We start from the raw sequence: 23,961 nt of genomic DNA on the forward strand, positions 1-23,961 counted from the left end.
CTACCTTACAGATCAGTTACATACTACCTTACAGATCAGTTACATACTATCATAAATATGACTTATATGCTCTGTTAAAGATCAGTTATATACTATCGTAAAGATCAATTATATACTCTCTTAAAAGTCAGTGAAATACTTTCTTTAAGATCAGTTATATAGTCAGTTAAAGATCAGTTATATACTCTTTTGAAAATCAGTTATATACTCCATTAACGATCTGTTACATACTATCATAAATATGTCACATTATTTTAAAGATTAGTTATATACTATCTTAAAGATGGTATATAACCGATATCTTAAAGACTAGTTATAAACGCTCTTAAAATGAGTTACATGCTATATTAAAGAGGAGTTATGTACTCTCTGAGATGAGTTACATACTTTGTTAAAGATCAGTTATGTACTCTCTTAAGATAGAGCTAATTTTATAATCTCTTAAAGAGCAGCTATGCACTATACTAAAGATAAGCTATATACTCTCTTTTTCTCTTTTAAATAGCAGTTATATACTGTGTTACAGATCAGTTATATACTGTGTTACAGATCAGTTATATACTCTCTGGCAGAATCACCATATATTCTGTTTTTCTCTCTTAGATGCTTAATTATATAACCCCTTAAACATCAGTTACATACATACTCTCTTAAAGAGGTGTTATATACTCTGTTAATAGTATTAATCTTCACTGTAAGAGGATGAGACGCTTCTCTAAGCGTGAATATCAGTGAAAAGCTTATAGCATTAGTAATATATGTAGTAAAACCTACTATTATCATGCAGGTTTTCTTCAACAGTAAGAAAACACCGAATTAAACACGTTATGCTAAAAATGGCCTTTTTTACATATCCGTGAAGTAATGAGAGAAAACCCCTTTTACAAGCGTTTTGTTTTCTCGTAAACAACTGTGAAACGCTTTTTAGCTGTCCCAGTGGCTCAGCTGTAAGTTTGAGAGCTTTTATGTTAGAATTCTGAATTCTACATCCTTAGTGGACACAGCTCAGAGAGCCCATTGTGTGCTTTAACACGAACAAGCAGGCTCAATTTCTTTGATATATAACTTAAAACAACTGACACTCGTACACAAACGCGCGTATTGGTCAACATAGTTTATCTTTCAAACATATTTCTTGATATTTTAAAAATGTTTCATGTAGCTTCTTTATTCTAATTACGATGAAATGTCATCTTCATGTGAAAATTAACTTATTTCGTTCATTACCATCTGTAATAAACTCTAGGATATATTTTATTATCGAATACGTAGAAATGAGAACAGCAGTATTTATAAAAAACGTCGTGCTAATGATTCATCCATATTAATATCTTGGTACGTCAAGCGTTGTAATAATAAACAATTATAATGTTTACTATTTGTAGTAGATGTAAATTACAATGTTTTTGGAATCTTTGGTAAATTGAACAAGTTAATGGCCTTGATATTCTATTATCATTATCAGCTAATAATGTTATCCTGAGTAAATTCGTTGTGTTTTACCATTACTACAATTCTAGTGTAATTTTGCCATCAAAATCTTTCGTGTATTCATTTTGCTAGCAATATACTGTTCTAGTATCCGTAGTTTAACCGCTGTATCTTAATGCTGTTACTAAGGTATTGTTGTGGTGTCGTCAGTTTAACCGTGGTGTGTAGATATTGTGGCTAAGGTACTGCTCCAGCGCCCTCAATGTAACAGTTGTATACTAGTGTTGTTACTACTCTATATCTCTGGTGCCCTCAATTTTATCTTTGTTTAGTAATGTAGTTACTGTTGCACATATCTAATGTACTCACCTAAGCAGTTACACATTATAGATGTGTTACTATTAAACAGCTTTGACGTTCTCAATGACCGTCGTGTGTGCGTGTTGTGGTTAACTAAAATTTCCTGATGTCAACAGTAACCGCAGTGTAAGATATTTGTAGTGTTTTAATCTCATTAGTAGCTAGAATTGACGTTGATACTAAATGTAGTGTTTTGATTGCATTATTTGTTAGTACTCATATTGTTACTAAGAGTAGTGTTTGATTTCATTACTAGCTAGTAATAATGTTGTTACTAAGTGTGCTGTTTGATCCCATCAAAACTTAGTATTTATATTGTTACTAAGTGTAGTGTTTAATCTCATTAGCAACTAGTGCTCTTGTGGTTAATAAGGATAGTGTTTTGACCCAATTAGTATCTGGTCAGGATTGGCCGTTGGGGACTTGGGGTTGGACCGTGCTTTGTCAGGAACCTCGACCTTGCCGTCATGCTGATTTTTTCAAGCCAGTTCCCTTGGCTGTGGTTTCGCTAGATAGTAGATAGGGACAGTGGGAATCTCTGGTAGGGTCTACCAGGAGTGCAAGGCTCCAGACAGCATCGCTTTCAGGACCGTTGGCTTGCGCAAACTCCCTCACCACGACAAGGCGCGAGCCGACGAGTAGTACTTCAATTCGTATCATATAAGTATACTAATTTGGTGCCAGTTTAGGATGTACATTACCATCATCTTGTTATCTGAACGCATACATTAGCTTAGTGTAGCACTGCAATTCGTGTCGTATAACTATACTAATTTGAGGTCAGTTTAGCTGGCCCAACATGGCCAGGTGGTTAAGGCACTCGACTCGTAATCCGAGGATCTCGGGTTCAAATCTCCATTACCCCAAACATGCTCGCTCTTTCAGCCGTGGGGGTGTTATAATGTTATAGTCAATCCCACTATTCGTTGGTAAAAGAGTAGCCCAAGAGTTGGCAGTGGGTGGTGATGACTAGCTGCCTTCCCTCTAGTCTTACACTGCTAAATTAGGGACGGCGAGTACAGATAGCCTTTGTATAGCTTTGCGCGAAATTCAAACCATTGTCAGTTTAGGATAGAAATTAACATTTTTTGATTATATGAACGCTATATTAGTTTAGTATATGGCAGAAGGTAGTATTATTTTGTTCTATTAGCTTGTTATTAATTTAATATAGGATAGTACATCACTTTATTTTATTAACTCTATGTTAATTTAGTATGTTATAGGAAACAAATAACCCTCACCTTATCATATTAACTCGTTATTAGTTTAGTATAAGATTGAGTCTTCAAACATTTTACTATAAATTGGTGTACCCCGGTGTAACGATTTCAAATTACTCCCGTTTTTAAGCTATCCTCCGGTAGTATGAAATCGTTTTCAGAGTACCGGAGAAGTCACATGAAATCGATTTTAAATTAGCCCCCTTGATTTCAAATTACCCCCTCTTCTAACGCCAGAATGACAAACATAATGATTGCTTTTAATATTTGTAGTGCGTGCCGAGTTCGTATCTAAGCACATGATAACAGGCAAAAGATAAAAACGTGGTTTACATAAAATAAAGAGTTCATATGTGAAGTATTCGGGAGGGGGGAGTAGGTCTTTCTCGAACAGCGATTTTATTTGGTCAAATTTGACACTGACAATTTTTACACCATTGAACACTGAACATATAAACGGAAAATCATCAAAATACTCTTTGTTCTTTTCGACGTCGATATATATATACAATCGATCAGAAAACATCACCTGCGTCCGCTCGCGGTCAAAAACAATTATTACTTCCGCCAAATATATTTTATTTCTTTTATTAAAATTGATGATTTATATAAGATAAAAGGCATTTTAAGGGCTCGTCCTCGCCAGACCACAAGGTCTACATACTGTCTTCATTCAATATATTGTAATTTATACATATTATTTTTTTATATTTCTTTATGCGCACTGAAATAAAAATGAGTGATTGATAGCATGAGATATAGAACATGGTAAATATTCGAATTTTTACATTATTATTAATGTGTTAATTTCATTTCCACACTCTGAGTGCAATAAAAACGTCTAGCGTCTTAACAAACCGTTAAAACGAGTCTATCGGGTAGGGGGTAGTTTGAAATTAAGGGGGGTAAGATGAAATCGATTTCAGACTACCCCCGGGAGTAACATGAAATCGATTTTGTCCTAACCCCCGGTAATATTAAAACGAATTCAAATTACCTGGGGATAACATTTACAGGGAGTAGTTTGAAATCATTACACCGGCAGAGGCACAGCGTTATATTTACAGACGTACTACGCCAGAAAGTTTCCATACCATGATGGATGTCACATCGTGTTGCTTTGTGCTTAACTATAGACAAAATAGGAACTCGTTTCAGTTTAGTAGAATATATAAACTTCCATTACTTCGTCACATAAACTAGTTATTAGCTTAAAATAGGACAGAAATTACCATTAGTGATGTCGAGAAAACCCACTTTTGAACCTGACGATGACCGAAAAAGGTCGAAACGTTGTTCGCTCTTCTACGTAAAAAAATTTTCTAAACCCAAACAAGCCGTTTTTTACATATATATAGAAATTACCATCATTTTATTACATTATGTTTCTGTTTTCTTTTTGTATATGATAGATATTAGTATTATCTTATCATAATAATACATTATCGTCTAAGTATGAGATGGAAGTGATCACCATTACAAGAACTAAATTGTTGTAACTTATTTAGTACTAGCACGGTTACCCGGGTTTGCAGAAAAAACTGTACTCTTTATACTACCCTGTTCCATATTTCGATATGTAAAAATATTACATGGATTTGAAAAAAAAAAACACCCTTAAGTTTGATTTTAGAAAATAAAGTATGAACTTTTTTAAACCAGCGCTTTCATAGAAACTATGTTTTATTTTTCCTTCACTGGCAAGGATAAATAGGCCTTTATTTAGACTATTTAGATTATTTTATACATCTATGAGTATCCACTATAGCGAAAAGTGTAAGCCTAACCCTATTTCTCCTTTACTTTTCCTCAAATGTTAAGAGTTGAAACGTAAATATGTAAGTAATATTATGTTCAATTTGCTTTGATGTATATTTTTCTGAATATTATACCGTATTAGCATCCATGTTTAAAAATACAACAAAGCATATAACGTTCTTTATAATGCACCAAAAGAAAAAAAAACTCCGTTCAATAATATGCAGTAAAAAATAAAATACATTCGCTAACTTCACTTTAATCTCATTTTACAGAGTAAATATAATAAAGTAATCCTTTCTTATTTCATGTAGTGTATTTTACGGTATACCATGATTTTTTTATGGGATATACCAACTGCCTTGCTTTGTCACATAGAGCATTTTAATTCTGCATACATGTCTTTTGTGTGTGAAGTAACGCATACGATGTATTAGTAGACGTATAATTTATGATATATAATTAAAAAAGCCGATCTTCTACAATGCTAATAAAAAATAGAGTTTCCAAGTTCTACTTGTGCTCTACCTTATACAAAAGATCTACCAGCTATGCTAAATTAACTTTAATATAATTGTATGTAATACGTATAACAAGTTAAGCCTTAATATTTTCAGATATTCTATTGTGTGGTAGATGGCAGAATTTTATTTTATAAGTTAGGCCTACCGTTTGCTTTTTCACACACATTTTAATTCTGCAGACAATTTTGCGTGTGTGTGTGACGTTAATATATGATGTATTAGTAGATGTATAATTAATAATTTATAACTAAATAGACCTATAATGCTATATTCTAAATTATACGTTGACTGAAACTTACCAAAGAATGTCAATTTTGCATAGAATTTACTCGGTAATGTATGCCAACGATAAAATTAGCGATTCAGAAGCAGACGATAGACACACATCTATGAAAAGAAATGTTTTGTGCACCTTCACGTGAGGGAAGTGTGATCTGCACAGTGAACGCGGCGGACAAACAATTAAAGAGGGGGTTTTGAATTTCATGTACAGATGGGACGGAAATGTCCATCGTTTTATTATAGCAAATCTTTATTCCTTAAGCATCGAATATTTTATTTGTTTTTCTTGTGGGTTTTTTTTCTGTTGTTGTTTTGAATTTCGTGCAAAGTCAAACGAGGGCTACTCTTTTACCAACGAATAGTGGGACTGACTGTTACGTTATGACGCCTCCACGGCTGAAAGGGCGAGCATGCTTTGTGTAACGAGGATTCAAACCTGCGATCTTCAGATTGTGAGTCGAGCGACCTAACCACCTGGCCATGCAGGGCTAGCATAGGATAGAAATTCCTATAATATTATTGTATTGACTTAGAATAATACTGAAATACCTATCTTTATATTATATGATTGTTAAATCATATGTTACTGGTTTAGTATAAGAAAGAAACTGTCATAATTTTTATTTGTTACTGGTGTAGTGTAGGACTGAGATCACATCATTTTCTTTTTAAATAATTATTTATTGAGCATAAAACATAAATTACCATGGTTTTATTAATTCGGTATTAGCTCAGTGTAGGACAGAAATTCGTATCATTTCACTATATTAATAGATTATTATCTTAGTATAGAAAAGAAATTCCTAACATAACTATATATTAAATTCTTGGAAATCATTTAAAATCAAATAGAAATGCCCATTAATTTATTATAGTATTGTTAGTTTGTTTTCGAATTTCGCGCAAAGCTACACGAGGGCTATCTGTGCTAGTCTTCTCTACTTTAGCAGTGTAAGATTAGAGGGAAAGCAACAAGTCATCACAACCCACCGCCAACTCTTAGGCTATTCTTTTACCAACAAAAACTGGGATTGACCGTAACATTATAACGCTCTACGACTGGAAGGGCAAGCATGTTTGGTGTGACGGGGATTCCAACCCGCGCCTTTCAAATTACGAGTGTAGTGTCTTAACCACCTGGCTATGCCGGGCCCATTATAGTGAGTCGTTATTAATTGAATATATGATTACAAATACTTTCAAATTTATTGCATTAGCTCGTCGTTTGATCAGTGTAGAAATGAAATTCCTATCATTTTATTACACTACTTTGTTAATAGTTTAGTATTCTTAGAATATTCCATCATTTTATCACATTAATTTGTTATTAGTTTAGTATAAGACAGAAATTACCTCCATTTTATTGTATTTGCTCGTTATTATTTTAGTATAGGATAGATATTACTATCATTGCATTATTTGATTCTATATTAGCTTAGTAAGTGACAATAATACCAGTTATTTTATCATATTAATTCGTTATAATTCACACGTATAGAAATGTAAAATGATTCCACAGGTTAGTTGAACTGGGGAGTGAACATTTGAAACTAAAGGACGTCTCCAGTTAATGATCAAGAATTGTTAATTGTTTTGAATGGTAAAGTGTTCGAAACATCACCATTACTTTTGAAATTTTAAACCCATACATTACATTACAAATTATACTGTGACATTGTAAAACGGATTTTTTTCTGTTGTATTATTTAACCATTTTTTGTTGTTGATTGTTTTATTTTGTGGGTACCCGGCATGGCCAGGTGGTTAGGACGTTCGACTCGTAATCCGAGGGTCGCGGGTCCGAATCCCCGTCGCACCAAACAAGCTCGTCCTTTCAGCCGTGGGGGTGTTATAATGTAACGGTCAATCCCACTATTCGTTATTAAAAGAGTAGCCCAAGAGTTGGCGGTGGGTGGTGATGACTAGCTCTAGTCTTACACTGTAAAATTAGGGATGGTTAGCGCAGATAGCCCTTGAGTAGCTTTGCGCGAAGTTAAAAAACAAAAAATTGTTTTAACGGAGAGGGTATTCATATAAAAAAATCTATGTTTACTCCACTTAAGGATAACGATAGAACTACATTTCTTCCACTACAAGTTCTGTGCTTACACAGATTAACAACCTATTGATAGACCACCTAACTTCATAAACAAAACTAAACAGTAACATCTGCTAATTTTTTTATATCTGCAATACTCTCGTATGTCTTTTCATTCGTCCAAGCACAAAATTCGTTTACAAACTAGCTAATTAAAAATGCCATCTTGACAACTACTACTGTAACTGAATCACTAATCGTCAGTTTCCTCTGGTCCCGCCAAACGCATATCTTATATTGTTTAAACCGTTTCCTGAACGAAGCACGCACACATCACGTGGCATAAAAACACACAAGGTGACATAATCATAAATGTTTAAATATTAAAAAGCACAGACTCTGACACTTCCTGGATTGTGAAGTCCATTGAACAATTATATTACACAAATAAAACAATAATGCATTAAACCTGATTAACAATAACTGCAGATAAATTCTTCATGATTAGGAATATTGTTTTTAAATATATATATATGTATATATACAGAGCTTACAATTGTTTCTCAGAACGGCTGGTATGGGTATTAACACTTTTATTGATAAGGAGAGAACAATGTTTCAACTTAGGTTAAGAAGATGACCTAGGAAGGTCGTAACGTTGTTCGCTTCTTATCAGTAAAAGTGTTAATACCCATACCAGCCGTTCTGAGATACATTTTTATTTCAAGTGGGTTTCCAGTTTACAATTATTACTTTTTTAAAACAAAGTGCAATCAAATTCTGATTTGCAGAAGAATTCATTTTTTTCCATTACTAATTCACTGTCCATAAACTTTCAGTCATCAAATCGGTTTGGTCTTCTTTTCTATGGCTTCTGGTACAGTGAGGGGATGAGTTCTTGTTCTATAGTAAGCTTGTTGTCTTGCTACTAGGGACATTTTCTCTGGGTAGATGGTCAAGAAAATCCACTGGTTGATTCATCCCTGGTAATTCTGTGGAATAGGTCCTTACAGAGATCCTTTCTTCTTCAGTTGCTTAACTCACTCCTGAAGAAGTCTTTTAAGCTTATCAAATGGTCACTCTCCCGCCATCACAACACCTCAAAGACGATCATAGTGAATGGCCTTCAATTTGGACAACTTGTCTTCTTACATTCTGCGTTATTACACTTTAGAATGGCTGCATTTGTTATCTTATACTTCCATCCTTATTATCTCTGAAAGTTCAAACTACGTTGGTATAATTTTCATGCAGTACATGGGGATTTCCCGGTCTCAGATTGTGAAACTCTTCGAAACTAGCTTGACATTATGCACTCTTCCTCTAGGGAAAAGATTCCCATCTTAAAAGTGTCTTCCAACTTTCCTCTTGCTGAAACTTACTGACCGCCTACTGTTCGCATAAATTCATCTTCTTGCTTCATTTCTATTAGCAATTTCTGACGAAATCTGGTGAAGCAACATGACGTTAGAACCAGTGTGGATAAAATACTGCAAAGTTTACTATTATGGTATACTATGTGTTTCTATCTTCTTTTTCAAAATGTACACGAAATTTGATTTTGCTTAATTTGACTGTCCTCGTATTCTAGGAATTGGTCAGTTACTACGAAATCTATCATTCCACGTGCATCATTTAAATAAGGTAAAAGGGGAATTTTTTCCACATCTTTAGAAAGTAATAAGGTATTAATCGTCCTCTACACTTTGTTTTCTGCACTTCATACATTTCTGATGTTAAACGGTTAGAAAAGACATCCGTTAATGCCTCATAATGTTTATGGTTTTCAGTTGGAAATTTCTTAATGTCATTAAAGATGTTCCCATTTAAATGAGAGACAAGTCGAATATTTGTTATTCATGTTTATATCCATTTGTTATTGAAATATAAGTAATAATAATAAACACGGTTTCCATCGTTTCATGGGTTGCACCATGTAGTTTCTTATTCTTGTAGTTCCTTCCTTAACTTACCGTTTCTTTCGTCTTGTTTTTTTTAATTTTCTGTCACTTTCTTTTTGTTTCCATTATTTCATAATTTCAATTCAGTTATGAAAATAATCTCATTTATGTCAATGCTGTTGTAACACTTTCTATTTTCGGTGGGTTCACTGAAATTATTCAGTAAAAAATGATTTAGTCTAGTTATATAATGAAAGTATTTTATTATTTATAAAATTGCATGAAGTAACTTTACCAGTAACTTAAAAAAAGTTACTTACTTGCTAATTTCATCGTAAGCACGGTGCTTTTCGTGGATCTTTATCTCTTTGTTGAAATATGAACTCAGTATTTACCTCATTGAAGTTTTGATTGTTTTTTTAATTTGGCACAAAGCTGCTCGAGAGCTATCTGCGCTAGCCGTCCCTAATTTAGCAGTGTAAGACTAGAGGGAAGGCAGTTAGTCATCACCACCCACCGCCAACTCTTGGGCTACTCTTTTACCAACGAATAGTGGGATTGACCGTCACATTATAACGCCCCCACGGCTGAAAGGGCGAGCATGTTTGGTGTGACAGGGATTCGAGCCCGCGACCCTCAGATTACGATTCGAACGCCTTAACCCACCTGGCCATGCCGGGTCTCCACATTGAAGTAACAGATAAAATGGTTAACAAACTCACCAGCTCAATAATTAACCATCTGTTATAACAGATTTACTAATCAATTAACAATCTCTTCTAATCTCGCTTAACACGCGTTTTATATTATTTTCTAAACTTTCAAGAATATTCCAGTAGCTGAACTACTTTTTCATCACGTGATTTCGAAACTCCATTCATTCAACATTATTACAAACAAAAGAGACAAAGCTAATGTTGTACAAAGAACACCATGTGTCTCCTAACCGCCAATGAACAAGTATTCTTAATATAGAATGTCGGTCAAGGGAGTCATTAAGTTCCTTTCGTCCTAGTTACTCACAAAACAGGGTCACTTAACTAGAGTGTCATACGCATCTATTCTGGGCAACTTTTCCACTGGTCAGGTGGTGTCCCAAGAATAAAACATCAGTTTTTGTGCTGAAAGTGACCATTGGTGAAATGGTAGCGCCAACATCCCAAAAGAATGGTTTACTCTGTTTAGAATATAATGCTATTATTTTCTTAATATGGAATGCAAAATGACTGATTTGATTTAAATATCCTTGCTTTTCTTTTAGCTAAAAGATCTCCACTAATGGTACCACAAAATGCGCTTACCTTCATATTTTATACATATTAGCGAAAAAAAGAGTGATTCACTGTGCTTAACTTTTGTTTAGTCTCTTCCATTATTTCAAATTTAGTTTAGGTTATGCTCCATAAGACGTTTTCTGATGAGCCTCCTTCCAGATTATTTAAAGGGAAATTAATAAATCTGATAATACCATAGTTACAACTAACGTGGCCTGGCATGGCCAAGCGTGTTAAGGCGTGCGACTCGTAATCTGAGGGTCGCGGGTTCGCATCCCGGCCGCGCCGAACATGCTCGCCCTTTCAGCCGTGGGGGCGTTATAATGTGACGGTCAATCCCACTATTCGTTGGTAAAAAGAGTAGCTCAAGAGTTGGCTGTGGGTGGTGATAACTAGCTGCCTTCCCTCTAGTCTTACACTGCTAAATTAGGGACGGCTAGCACAGATAGTCCTCGAGTAGCTTTGTGCGAAATTTAAAAAACAAACAAACTTACAACTAAATGCATGAATGTGGTAAAAATATATTTACAACTGATGAACTACATTACAGCCCCTCGTTAGTACAGCGGTATGTCTCCGGATTTACAACGCTAAAAGTAGGGGTTCGATTCCCCTCGGTGGGCTCAGCAGATAGCCCTATGTGGTTTTGCTATGAGCGAACACACATGAACTACATTACAGGAAAAAAAATCATTGTGACCACTAATTAAAAACAAAAAAATAATTTTGACTATTAGTATTTGTTTAATTAAGGGTCAGGGGGGACAAATATACACTAACTTTGCTTTTCTTTCTGTTTATATTATTATTTAAAGTTCACAGTTTTAGGCCCATGCTATGAATGTTTTAAAAACCAAAGACCAATCATTATCTACAGTGGGCGAGTAACCTATTGACTTTGCCCAAGGTAAAGGACTAACCGTCACAACATAACTTTAATGAATAACAGTAACATACACAAGGTAACTGAGGTACACCTGATCCACAATCTTACTTTTAATTCTTTCTGAGACAACAGGTACTTTCAAGGTTATGGAGGGAACGTGCTTTCTGTTTGTTTTTTAATTTCGTGCAAAGCTACACTGGGGCCATCTGTGCTAGCCGTTCCTAATTCAGAAACATAAGACTAGAGGAATGGCAGCTAGTCATCACCATCTACAACTAACTCTTCTAGTAGGATTGATCGTACTTTATAACGCCCTCACGGCTGAAAGGGCGAGCATGTTTGGTGCGACGGAGATAATCTTTATTGTGAATGGCTCACGAAGAAATGTCCCAAAGTTTAACTGTCTCAACTTCACCTTTCTGGCTTTGTTATTGAAGTTTGAGTTCGCAAAATGTGTTCATTAAATCTGAGGTTAGGGCATATCCTGGGGTTGGGGTGTTAGTACTTACCCCGTCATTTTTCATGGGCTATAAGCTTGTTTGAACATTTAGCATCAACAGCATTATTGTAACTCGCGTTTTCTCACTTTAAGCAACTTTTCAAGAGCGTATTCGTTCCATGAATGTTTTGAATATTTATTTTTAAATCATCTTAGAAAGAAAGGGAGTTTTGATTTATAATATATATATTTTGATCTAATTTGTTCAACCTCTGTATGTGTTTGGCAGCAAGATGTTTCAAAAACGGTTGAACAGATTTGGACCAAAGTTGCTAAATATTTGGATCATGAGGCAACTCAGAAATTATTAGTTTTTGTAAAGTCAAAATCACAGATATTTTTGATAAAAATCCCTATCTATTAACACGAGGACAAATGTTGCACATTATTTTTCTTCTGTAACTCCAACATGATCGGATTTTGATGACATCTGGTGGGCATGTGTATTCTTTCTCACTTTCTTGCCAAACGTGGTCTGCGTCTGTTCATGAGGCCCATACAGGGTGACATTTTTGAGGGCCGAATATAATGAATGCTGCTTAGTGGATGTATGCTTTCTACTGAGTTCCTCTCTGGTTTTAAAATTTCTCATCATAAATGGAATTTACGTTTTTGAATTTCGCTCAAAGCTACACAAGGGCTATCTGCGCTAGCCGTCCCTAATTTAGCAGTGTAGGAAAGACAACTAGTCATCACCACTCACCGCCAACATTTTTACTAACGAATAATGGAATTGATCGTCACGATATAACGCCTTCACGGCTGAAAGGGCGAGTATATTTAGTACGACGGGGATTCGAACCCGCAGTCTGAGAGTCTAGCGTCCTAACCACCTGGCCAGGTCGGGCCCGTACATGAAATAAAGTTATAAGATAAATTCATCAAATGGTATCTAACATCTTAAAATAACCAAAATTCATTTTTTTTTTTAAACTGAACTGCGAGTAAAGAAGTCCAATGGAATTTGGCGGACTAGTTGAAACTTTTCGATAAAGAAATTAAGTTTTACTGAAATAAATTACTTGTGTTTTTTAGTAATACGTAATTTACGCGCTGGTTCCTCTCCAAGTCAATACACTTTTCGTAACCAATAATTACTGCCTATATTTATGCCGGATAATTTATTTCAACCAAACTTGTTCAGTCAGATTCTTCTAATGTCATCGCACCTTGTAAGTGAAAGGCTAAGTTTATTAGCTAACTGCACTCAAAAACCTGTCAAGCAGCGCAGACTCGTAATGCACCTGAACCGCAGAGCCGATAGACTGCACGGAATGTATCGTTCAAGGTGACACCCTCATTCAGTCTAGCACCCACTTACTGCCCTACTAACTTAACTGAGAAAACCTGTTGTTGTTACTATGGGATGCATAATTTTAATGTAATACCTGACAGGTTTAAATCAAATACTTTCACGAACAGAGGGATTTACATTACAAGATCGTCAGTTCTCTTCTTGGGGTTGAGTGACTACTTTACACAATACGTCAGAGACTTCGTTTACCTTGATTTCGTAATGGTTCATAAAAAAAAAAAAAATCACCGGCTATCCTATTCCCAACACTGGCCCTAGTACGTTTAGAACTTGCATTTTAGAATTTCAATATTTATTATTTATATATACACTAAATAGTGCACTAGAAAGTTACTGTAAACGAATACATGTGTTTCTATCAGCCAGAAAACTTTACAGTTTACTAGAACAACTTAAGACTACGCACACAGTGGCCGATATCGATCAACAAACACGTGAAGTGCAAAACCAACTAATATGTCGATAGAGGTTTTACTATCGTGTCCTGCAAATAATTATTTAACACCCGAACTTCGGTGAATAGTTTACATAACTTGTGTATATCCACTATGAGCTACATTTTAAAATAAAATCGTTCAGTTTTAACTCACAAAAACTTAGGATACCTCACATATTCGAGAATTTTCTTCAATAGCAAAACCAACTACAATACAAGTAATTACAAAGAACTTCAAAACCAAGCTCATGAGAAAATATATAAAAATTAGCCCACAGAACATGGCACTTTCAAACACTTTTTACACCCAAGAAAATATGAAATAAATAAACTTGTATCTCCACCTTATCTTTTTAAAATTATAATAGAAGTGTACACAAAACAATTTGATATTAATAAAGTTTATTTTTTTACATATTTGTTCATGGTTTCAGATATTACATATAAAAAATACAGGTTACACAAATACACACCAAGAGGTATTGATTTGAACTTCAAAATACACTTTTGTTTCAAGACATTCAAAACGTTAATAATAAAATATAACTATCTTAGCATGGAACTTTGCTGTCGATTGTGAGACACCAGATCAACCACAAAACACAATTTCTGTCACAAACCAAAGACACCTGCTGTGTTACTTTTAAGTTTTTCTGAACTAGCCAAAATACTAAAAGCTTAAAAACTGGATACAAAGTTGAGGAAAATATTATTAATATATTAATCACACGCGTGTAACCAAGTGTTTCCTTATTAAAGAGCATAAAACTCACCCAGTACAGCACCAACATAAGAGATATACAACCTTGTTATATATATATATATATATATAATATATATGTGTTTGTATGTGTACTGTATCATATTAAACAATATCATATGTGCTTCAAAAACTGTGTTATCTGTATTTTAAAAATTCCTTCTACCTACAAGCATTATTTACAGTTATTGAAACCTACATAAAGTCTATACTTTAACATGTTCAACTGTTATTATACAATAACCCCATTTCTACAAAAGTCTACCCTTTTGTTGGCTACTCTTATCATGTCCAGATGCTTTTAAATAAATAGTCTGAACATGTTGCATATTAAAATAGCCAGTTCTTGGCTTATACATGTGTTATTGTGCCTCAACAACACCAAAAAGTAATACTCTATTTAATAACATACATACTGAATTATAATGTTATAACAAAGGATAGAAACATACAATAGATGCCACATAAAAACAAATGGAAGACTACATTAAAATAATTGTGGCAACACATTTTTTTAAAAATTTTTTATCAGACAAATAAGGCATATTTTAATATTAAATAATATAAAACAGAATGTCCGTGGGTTAAACATTGGCTTGTTCATGCTTTTTGACAATTTCATGTCTTTCTCTGCTAGTACACAGAACTGTCACTTAGTAAATATATTAAAATAGAAATACTAACATTTTAAAAATAGAAAACTTACCCTAAACTTGTGCAAGATAAATGGTCTTGCCAAATACATGTAAAGCACATCTACAAACATTAATATGTTTCTTGAGTACATCACATATTTAAACTATTAAAAAATTTTGAATAAAATAAATCAACTTTTTTCTTTAAGATATATATTTAATTGAAAAAAAAAATCCCAAGCTTTTTACAATTTAAAACCTAGACATCTTTAACTATTTCAGAAACTTAATACCTAGTGAGTATCTAGCCTCTTAAATAAAAATCTTACATCAAGAATAAAACCTCTGTTACATAATACTTTCATGAGATTGTGAGAACATACAACGATTCTCTCACACTGCTGCTTAGAGTATTTTATACTTTAATATTTCAAGGGTTAATGGAGAAATGTTATGTGCGATAATTCAAGTTATTAAACTACAGATATCTTAATGTAGGAAGTTATGATATCTATTACAAACTTGGCCTGAGCAAGGGAGCTTGCTTACTCAGGACCACGCTTGTGTGAAAGAATCTCAATATTTACGAGTAAATACGTATTGCCTGAGACACTTTTTGGTGACATATGGGACACTCTGCCTCAGTCTTCTCACATATCCGATTGGCACATTCCAAACAAAACAAGTTATGGCCACAGGGAACCAGAGCAGCCACAACATCACTTTCAAAGCAAACAATACATTCTCGCCTACAGTTTTTTCCAACGGATCCTAGAGAATCAGTGGGGCTGCTGGCTAGACTGCCACCACTGTTGATAAATGGTCCATTGGTAGATGCTGTGGTTGTGGCATTTGACAGTGCTGAGAATGAGGGCAAGGAGAGGGGGTCACTTTGAATCCTCTGAGCTGAAGAATGATCCATGAGGAGAGAGTCTGTAATAGCTTGTGTCAGAGCTGCACCTGCAGTACTAAGACTTCCACTCTGGCGAGGCAAGCTAGAACTTGGATAAAGGCCTAAGTCTGGCCAAGCCGGTGGTGACGAAATGATCATGGGGTCAAATGTTGGAGAATCTCCTATACCCTCATCTGCCTCATATAAACCAAACCCATTGGAGAATGTGCCTGTAAAAGGACAAAAGTCAGTGAGCTTTGCTGATCCATTGGAAGAAAAGCAGAAAATACTGTCCTGAGAATTCTGTGAAAGCAAGGTTTTGCCATCCCGTGAATGTGAAACAAACCCATTGAGATCTGACTTAAACAGAGATGTAACAAAGCCATTGGTTAGGTTACCTGTGTAAGACTGGTCTGCTCCATTATATTCTAGGTAATTTTCATCATTTGAGTCTGACACACCACCAGTGCGCACGGCTATGTGTGCTTCGATTTCTTTTTGAGCACTTTCTACATTTTCAGGTAATCCAGTGACCTCAAAAACAGGGTCCTTCTCACGACTGGGAGTCACAATGTAAGTATTGGTCTGTTGTTGAATGCGTTTAATGGTAGCACCCTTAGACCAACTACCAACCCAACAACTCTGTAGGGCACCCGAACTTGTATTGTTGTCTGTCCAGGAATGTTGGAATTTGGTCCTGGAGCCAATGCTCCATTCTGGTTGTTCTTTCGCTGGGCTCGAATCTGACTAAAATGCTCAGCTGCCGACAATATTTCCCTCTTGGCAGCACACACATCTTCCTTCCTCCCTGTGACCACAAAAACTGGTTCTTCACCACGAACAGGAGTTTTGATGTATGTGTTAGTCTTTGCCCGAAGTGCCTTAATCTTGCACCCTAGTTTAAAAAAAAAATTAAAACATTCAAACTTAGAAAGAAAAACAAAGTCAAATGGTTATGAAGCAAGTATATCAAAAGTCAAATAATGGAGAAATCAAATTCATACAAGACATGGAGAAAAGTTACTTAAATTCTTCTGAATTACCTACAATATGTTTAATTATCCTTTTATTTGATATTATCAAAGTCTCATGCTCTACAAATGTTTTACTATTTTAAATAAACTGTTTCAACAGATGAGTTCTTAATTATACTTGCTTATTGAAACTATTTCACCCACCTTAAGAAATCTTCTAATACTTCAAAACTAAAATCAAAGTTAGTTTTGCCACAACAGATTTAAAACAGCTTAAGTTACTTTTAGCAGTAGAACAGTACTAAAATTCTTCCAACTTTAACTTGTATTTTGTTCCTACATTTCAGTCTTTCCTTCTCATATAACTATGTAACTCTTTAAATATATTAAATACGTTGCAAAAATATGACCTGTTATGTTTCAAACTAAATTTATATTTGATAGTGTGGGGAACAATAGAAAATTCAAACTTACACAATATTAGTTTCTGTACTTCATTTTGTTCAGTCAAAGGTATCCATACTAACGTACTTTGAGGTTTTTAATATTAATACTCGTGTTTATTGCGTGTAATTTGCTTAACATTTATTAAATATTTCATACTACCGCTAACAGCAATAAAATTTCAACTGGAACATATCTAGTCTTAAGGCCTTTTGTTTATATTCTATTAAGTTGTTGTTTTGCACACCATCTTGTTTTAATTTGCCCCTCTGTGTCTTCCACTTCAGTGTTGTGACGTTGTAAACTAGCATTTTCTCAGAGGTGTCACTGGAAACGAATGCGGTATGTTATGACGTTGTCACACAAAAAAAACCACTGCTAAAGTAATATTTAAGTTGAAATTTGAACAATGCTTGCCTTGCATTCAGTAACGACCGAACTCTTCTAAGAAAAATATTAAGTTTCTGACATCCAAAATATATGAATGAAATTTCAGATACGTTTTGTGATTTTATGAAACCATGAGTCGGCTTCTGTCACAGTTCTTAAAGAGACCTAACTGTTTGAGCGCGTGGGGTAATAAATACAGAGAAGTTTGTTTTAAATGAAATAACAACTGATCGTATAATAGGAATGAAATTAAAACACCTATAATCAAACTCTTAGCTGAAAAAAAAACAACAAGTTAATGGGATAATACTTCTCGCAAATTACATTACTACTCATGTACAGTTAGAACCGAACAATTTTAAAGATAATAAAAATTTGTGGTACAAGTTAAGTAAACACGTGGTGTCACATTAAAGCAAAGTTTCCCGCAAACAAAGAAATGGCGCGATTCGCGCAGTGCCTTCTGAGTCAATACTGGTAGAGGCTTTGAACAAAGGCCTCAACGTCAAATTGCAGTGTAAAACATAAACGATTCCATTTAACGAAAACAACAAATATGCGTTTATTCTGGCCGTAGTAATTTACTCACCCTGTCTACCTACAATTTCTGCTACGTGTTCTGAACTAGGAACAGGAACACATTCTGTGGTATTTTGACTTTTTTTGCTTCTGGTATGATCAGAATCGTTAGGGTGAATCGTATTGTTTTCGTTGTTCAATCCAAGCATCGACAATTCTAAGGCTAACTGTAGTGCTCTTTGATCTTCAAGAACACCACCATTGCGCCCATTTCGGAAACAGACTAGCAGGCATCACAGATTATGATACTGTGAGCGTTACACAATGGTGAAATATAAAAATAAGTCTCTGAAAATTACAGTCGCTCCTTTCTCCTCGAAGCCGTGCCGCTTTCAGCACAGCATTCACAGTTGTTGTACTCTCAAATTTCTCTCCACTCGGTTGCTGCTCCTCCTGGCGTCATGACGTTGCTCTCGCGGTAAGTGCTGAAGACCTAAACCTAGTGGTGGTGCGAGATACAATATCTGATTGGCGTATTTGAGCTAACTAGGCGGGATTCCGTTCCCAAATTTCTCTTTCCCGCCTAAAAGTGAGCGTTCTAACGAACGCAGTTGTTAGAACTGTCTGTATTGTATACCTGGAGGGCTATGTGTAACCTCATTCTTCCAAGTTTGAGACGTAACTAACTCTAAGATGATAACACAAATATAGCTAAACCCGGAGTTTCGATAAAGGCTAACATTTTGAGACTATCTAGTCCGCAATTCGACAGTGACCTGCACTGAATACATTCCGTTAGATTCTGAAATCATGATTCATTTTTGAATTTTGCTTTCCTAACAAAATGTTATTTATGCGGCGCACTACGACTATTAATATTACCAAGAGAAGTGTTTATTTTCCTGAGTATTACTTACACTAATTTTATTTATCTCAATTCAAACATTTACTGATGAATACCATTTATGGGGGTTAACATCTCAACTATACCTTTCACGTGTGGAGAAAATGTTAAACAAGTTCACCTATTCACGTAGGTTGGCACATGATGTAGAATTTTCACAGTTTACTAAATGCCCCTTGGCCAATACTTGCATCAATGTGTAGATATAAATTGCGTAATATGTACTCAAAGTTGTATATATTTCTCCCTAATGAAAAATTAAATCAAAATTTTGGTTAACTAGGATGAAGATGACATTCTCTCGCACCTTCTGAGATATAATAGCTCTATTGTGGGTGGAGCCTGATTAAACTGCTTCTCCATAGGCTTTTCCCAACCAATCACATCACGGTTTGTATTACTGTATAAAACACAGCTCAAAATCCAAATCTGTCGACTATAGTTGTCTGAAAAAAATGTAGATAGTTCCCTGCACTTATGTGCAAGTGTTAGTCGTTGATATGGTGTTTTAGCAATATATACACATTTTACTGCTTCATTATTTGTTGCATGAGTTGGGAATTTTTTAAAAGTCTACACATTTCTGGTAACAACTCACAGACGCGTGAGTTAGAGTCGACGTAGAGTTTTAAATCGCATCTAACTTGCTTCAATATTGATATAAGAAGATGTTTCTATACGAAAATGTGTGTCTGAATATTTCGTTCTGTCTTATCTGCAGTTGACAGATTTGATTTATAAGACATTTTGTACTTTTCAGATCCAGTTAAGAAAAGAGTAATTTAACAATTAATATACTTTCTGCATAAAGTTATAGCTTTATATTATTTCATTGAGAAACAAAAATTAGGTAGTTCGTAATTTCAGCCACATTAAAATGCAAAATTTAGTTGTGTGCAATCATATAATACACTTTGTTTTTGAGCAAAGTCACAGTGGGCTATCTGCTGTGTCCATCTCAGGAAACCGAATTCCGATTTTAGTGCTCTTAAGTCCGTAAACGTTCCGCTGTCCTACTGAGGGACAATACAATATAAGGTGAGCAAACATGTTACCCCACAAAGAACAACAAAACCTATACCATGACTTACTTAAAACTAGAGTTTTGGGCTGTGTCAAGTATTAGCAGCCCATCTAGGCCAACTAGTAGAGCTATATATGTATAGCTTTAGGCATGAACGCGTCTTGTTGTGTACATTCACAAGTCTTTGGGTTCCTTTAAAAAAATAATGCTTTAGCACCAATTTCTATTTGGTAATTAGAAGGTTGAGGTCAAATTTCGATGGGGAAGGAAACAAAATTAACGTTAATGCAGAACTCGCCTGAATAATTCTAATAATCGATGTATCTCGGTTGACGAGAGCAAACATGGCCTGAGACTTCAGTGTTCCGCTGATTCGACATAAACAAACGAATAAAAAACTTGTGGAATTTGATGACGTATGTGGTAGTATGGTGGGTAATAAAATTACTTAGTTGTTAGACAAAATAAGGTAACAGAAAAACAAAACACAACACATGATAGGCCTAACTGGACAGCCCTTTTAGTTAAAAAAAGTGAATAAGGCAAGTGTGTAAAAACAAAACATATTAAGTTATCTTTCGCGCCTAAAGGCTGATATGTGCGTTTAATCACACTTAGTGAAGTGATTATGCTAAAAGTTGTTGCTTTGAACTGGTAAAGAAATAAGTTTTGTATTCCTAAGCAAATAAATGCCAGTCAGGGTCTAGATTATAAAACATAGCTCTGATAAAGCAGTTTCTAGTTGATGGGATCCGATAAACTGTATGTAGTATTGGACTTCAGGTTCAGTTGTAAACATGTTCACATTTTGATTTATTGAGCAAAGTTTTAACATTAAACCTTTTGTATGATAACCACTTGCGAGAATTATGTAAATACATAACTTGATCTATGAAATATTTAATAACGTTACTTAAATTAATTTTAAGACAATGTTGTCAAGTCGAAACAAAGGAATGTTATTTCTTTGAATTCTGTGTTAAAATGTAAGAAATTATTGAAAAGAAGTTATCAGAGGATAAAACGTTTTTCAAAAAATTTTCTTTCAGTTGGTTTCTTTGTTGAGTAGAAACACACTGAGTGCTTGTCCGTAGTTTGTTCTTAGAACAGAGTTTTATAGGTCCTTCACGCATGGGTTTTGGAATGTACTACTTTTTCTAACCTTGAGTCTACGACGTCTTTGGCGGTGTTGCTAACGGCTCCGGGCATTTCTGATGATATCCAGGTCTCACGTGAAACAAAGACGGCCCCGACCTCAGTGTTTCAATATCATGGTAACACACATCTACACATCATTAAAAAACAAAATTCTCGGTTGCCAGACGGCGTTCTTGGTCAAGGCCCAGCTAAAAACGACATCCGCTTCAAGGTGATTCACTTTCTCCATGGCTCGTGGCCTTGAACAGTATGTCGCTGCCCGTTGTGCACGCGGGCTTTGTTTGACCAGACTGGTCTCTGTAGCTGCCCTTGAAAAAAGTGACATGTTGAGATAGTTTCGGTAAGATGCTTAGTTTCATCATTTACTGTTAAAAATCTTCCAGACAAACAGACTTATTAGATAAATCAGAATGAATTAATGATAATAGAATTATTATTATCACCTCTATAAAGCTTCAACATGGATTCACTACAATAAAAATAGCCATGCTTTCATTAGTAAATTTAAATTTCAGGAGTGACATAAAATGTGATATGTTTCTTTCAGCTTTCATTTCCTTTTTTATTATTACACAGTTGAAACTGTGCGGTAAAACAGTGAAGACTTATTTTCGTCATTATTGTATCTGAGGATAAATCATTTCATGTGAAATTTCAATATGGACAGAAAATAGTTCGTGCTACAAATAACTTGTCATTGACGCTTGATTAACTAACTACACATCTATTTCCATCGCGTTTATGAGTCTCCACTGAAAAAACTTATGTCGTAAGTTTCGATACGTTTTTTTTATGTTTGTTGGTTGGTTAGTTTCAGCGCAAAGCGACACATGGCCTAACTTCGCTATGCTCACCGCGGGAAATTCTATACAAGGAGAAAAATAGTTATGTAAATAGAAATACTTGTTAGTTTTATATTGAGTGTTTATCCTTCAGTTTTATGTAAATAAAAAATAAATATAAAACAAAGTATATGGTTAGGCTATTATAAAATTTATTAACTAAATAAAGTCTTCACAAGCAGAATATATAAATAAGACAGCTTCATACGTTTGCTGAATAAGTTAGTAGATCTGACTGTTACGGTAAGATTCAACAGTTTTGTTTGTGTGTATGTTTGAGCACAATATCACATAATAAGCTATCTCTGCTCTATCTACCGAGGGAAGTTAAATCCCGGATTTTATTGTCTATGTCCATATTTTTCCGCTGACCTACCGAGGGACAAATAAACAACAACAACAAATTCGAACGTTTGATTTTACTTTATTTATCTGTTTTATTTATTTTGTAGATAAAAGTGCTACTTTTATTGTGTACTTAGAGTGATGTGAAAGCTCAATGTCCCTATTCACATTGTAGTGAGTTATGTAATACGTATACAAACGGTTTAATTGTTCATAATATGTATGGTTTGTGTGAGTTTCTAGCGTATGAAACTGTAGGCGTTATTTTCGTCAATATAGCATGCTTTAGGATATCTGAGTTAAGAAACGGGGTTATTGTGTATAGTTTTACTGTAAAATAATTTTTTGTATATTGGAGCGCTGTCTATACCGTATACGTTACATAAAATTATAACAAAAAAAAAACCTTCCATGTCAAACTGAATCATAAAATTCTTTAGTGGAAACTGAGAAACCGTGAATAACTCTAACGCTGTAATAAAAAAACAACTATTTAGAAAATCTCAAAACAGGGCATCACAATATGATAAATTGCTAAATAGATCAGGGAGTTTGTCATAAACACTGGTGGATCAGAACCCACAGAAACGGAACAGATCGATGAACACTCCTCAGACAGAGGCCTAGAAGAAACAACTATTGATAAACCAAATTATTCATTCAGAGACACTGAGAATCAAAGTTCTGGGGTAAAACGAGTTCGTTTTAATTGGTTTCTGAGAAGAGGGGAATCAGAACTCTTTTATTTAAATGTTTCAAATCACAGATTTAAGGAACAAAGTCAAGGTTAGTTTTGAGAAGTTCAGATCACTGATTTGAAACAAAGAAAGTATAATTCTCTGTTTGAATATTCAAATTTAATTAAGAAGAAACTGAAGTCAGAGTCCGTGTGGGAAAACTAAACCTCAAAGGTCTGTGTTGGAAAACTAAAATCAGAGCTCTGTATTGGAGAAACTTAAGTTATAATTCTTCACTGGAGAAACAGAAGTTAAAGTTCTTTATTTTACGGATAGAAGTTAAAGTTCTTTATTTTACGAGATAGAAGTTAAGTTATAGTTCTTTATTTTACGAAATAGAAGTTATATGGCCTGTACAGAAGAGAGAAGTTATGGTTCTTATTGTAGAAACAGAAGTTATAGTTCTTATT

General features: G+C 34.7%; 1 protein-coding gene and 1 pseudogene across 2 annotated transcripts in view; both read right to left on the bottom strand.

The window, feature by feature from the left end:
- Positions 1–23,961, bottom strand: part of LOC143249895 (importin-11-like) — a 288,131-nt gene that overhangs the window by 58,759 nt on the left and 205,411 nt on the right. The window lies entirely within an intron of this gene.
- Positions 14,315–18,802, bottom strand: LOC143249893 (RNA-binding protein MEX3B-like; annotated as a pseudogene). The gene is made up of 2 exons (XR_013028025.1): positions 18,612–18,802; positions 14,315–17,109 (listed from the first exon to the last, which is right to left on the bottom strand). The product of XR_013028025.1 is annotated as an RNA-binding protein MEX3B-like (transcript).

Source organism: Tachypleus tridentatus, chromosome 4 (assembly GCF_004210375.1).
Source record: "Tachypleus tridentatus isolate NWPU-2018 chromosome 4, ASM421037v1, whole genome shotgun sequence".
Lineage (NCBI taxonomy): Eukaryota > Metazoa > Arthropoda > Merostomata > Xiphosura > Limulidae > Tachypleus > Tachypleus tridentatus.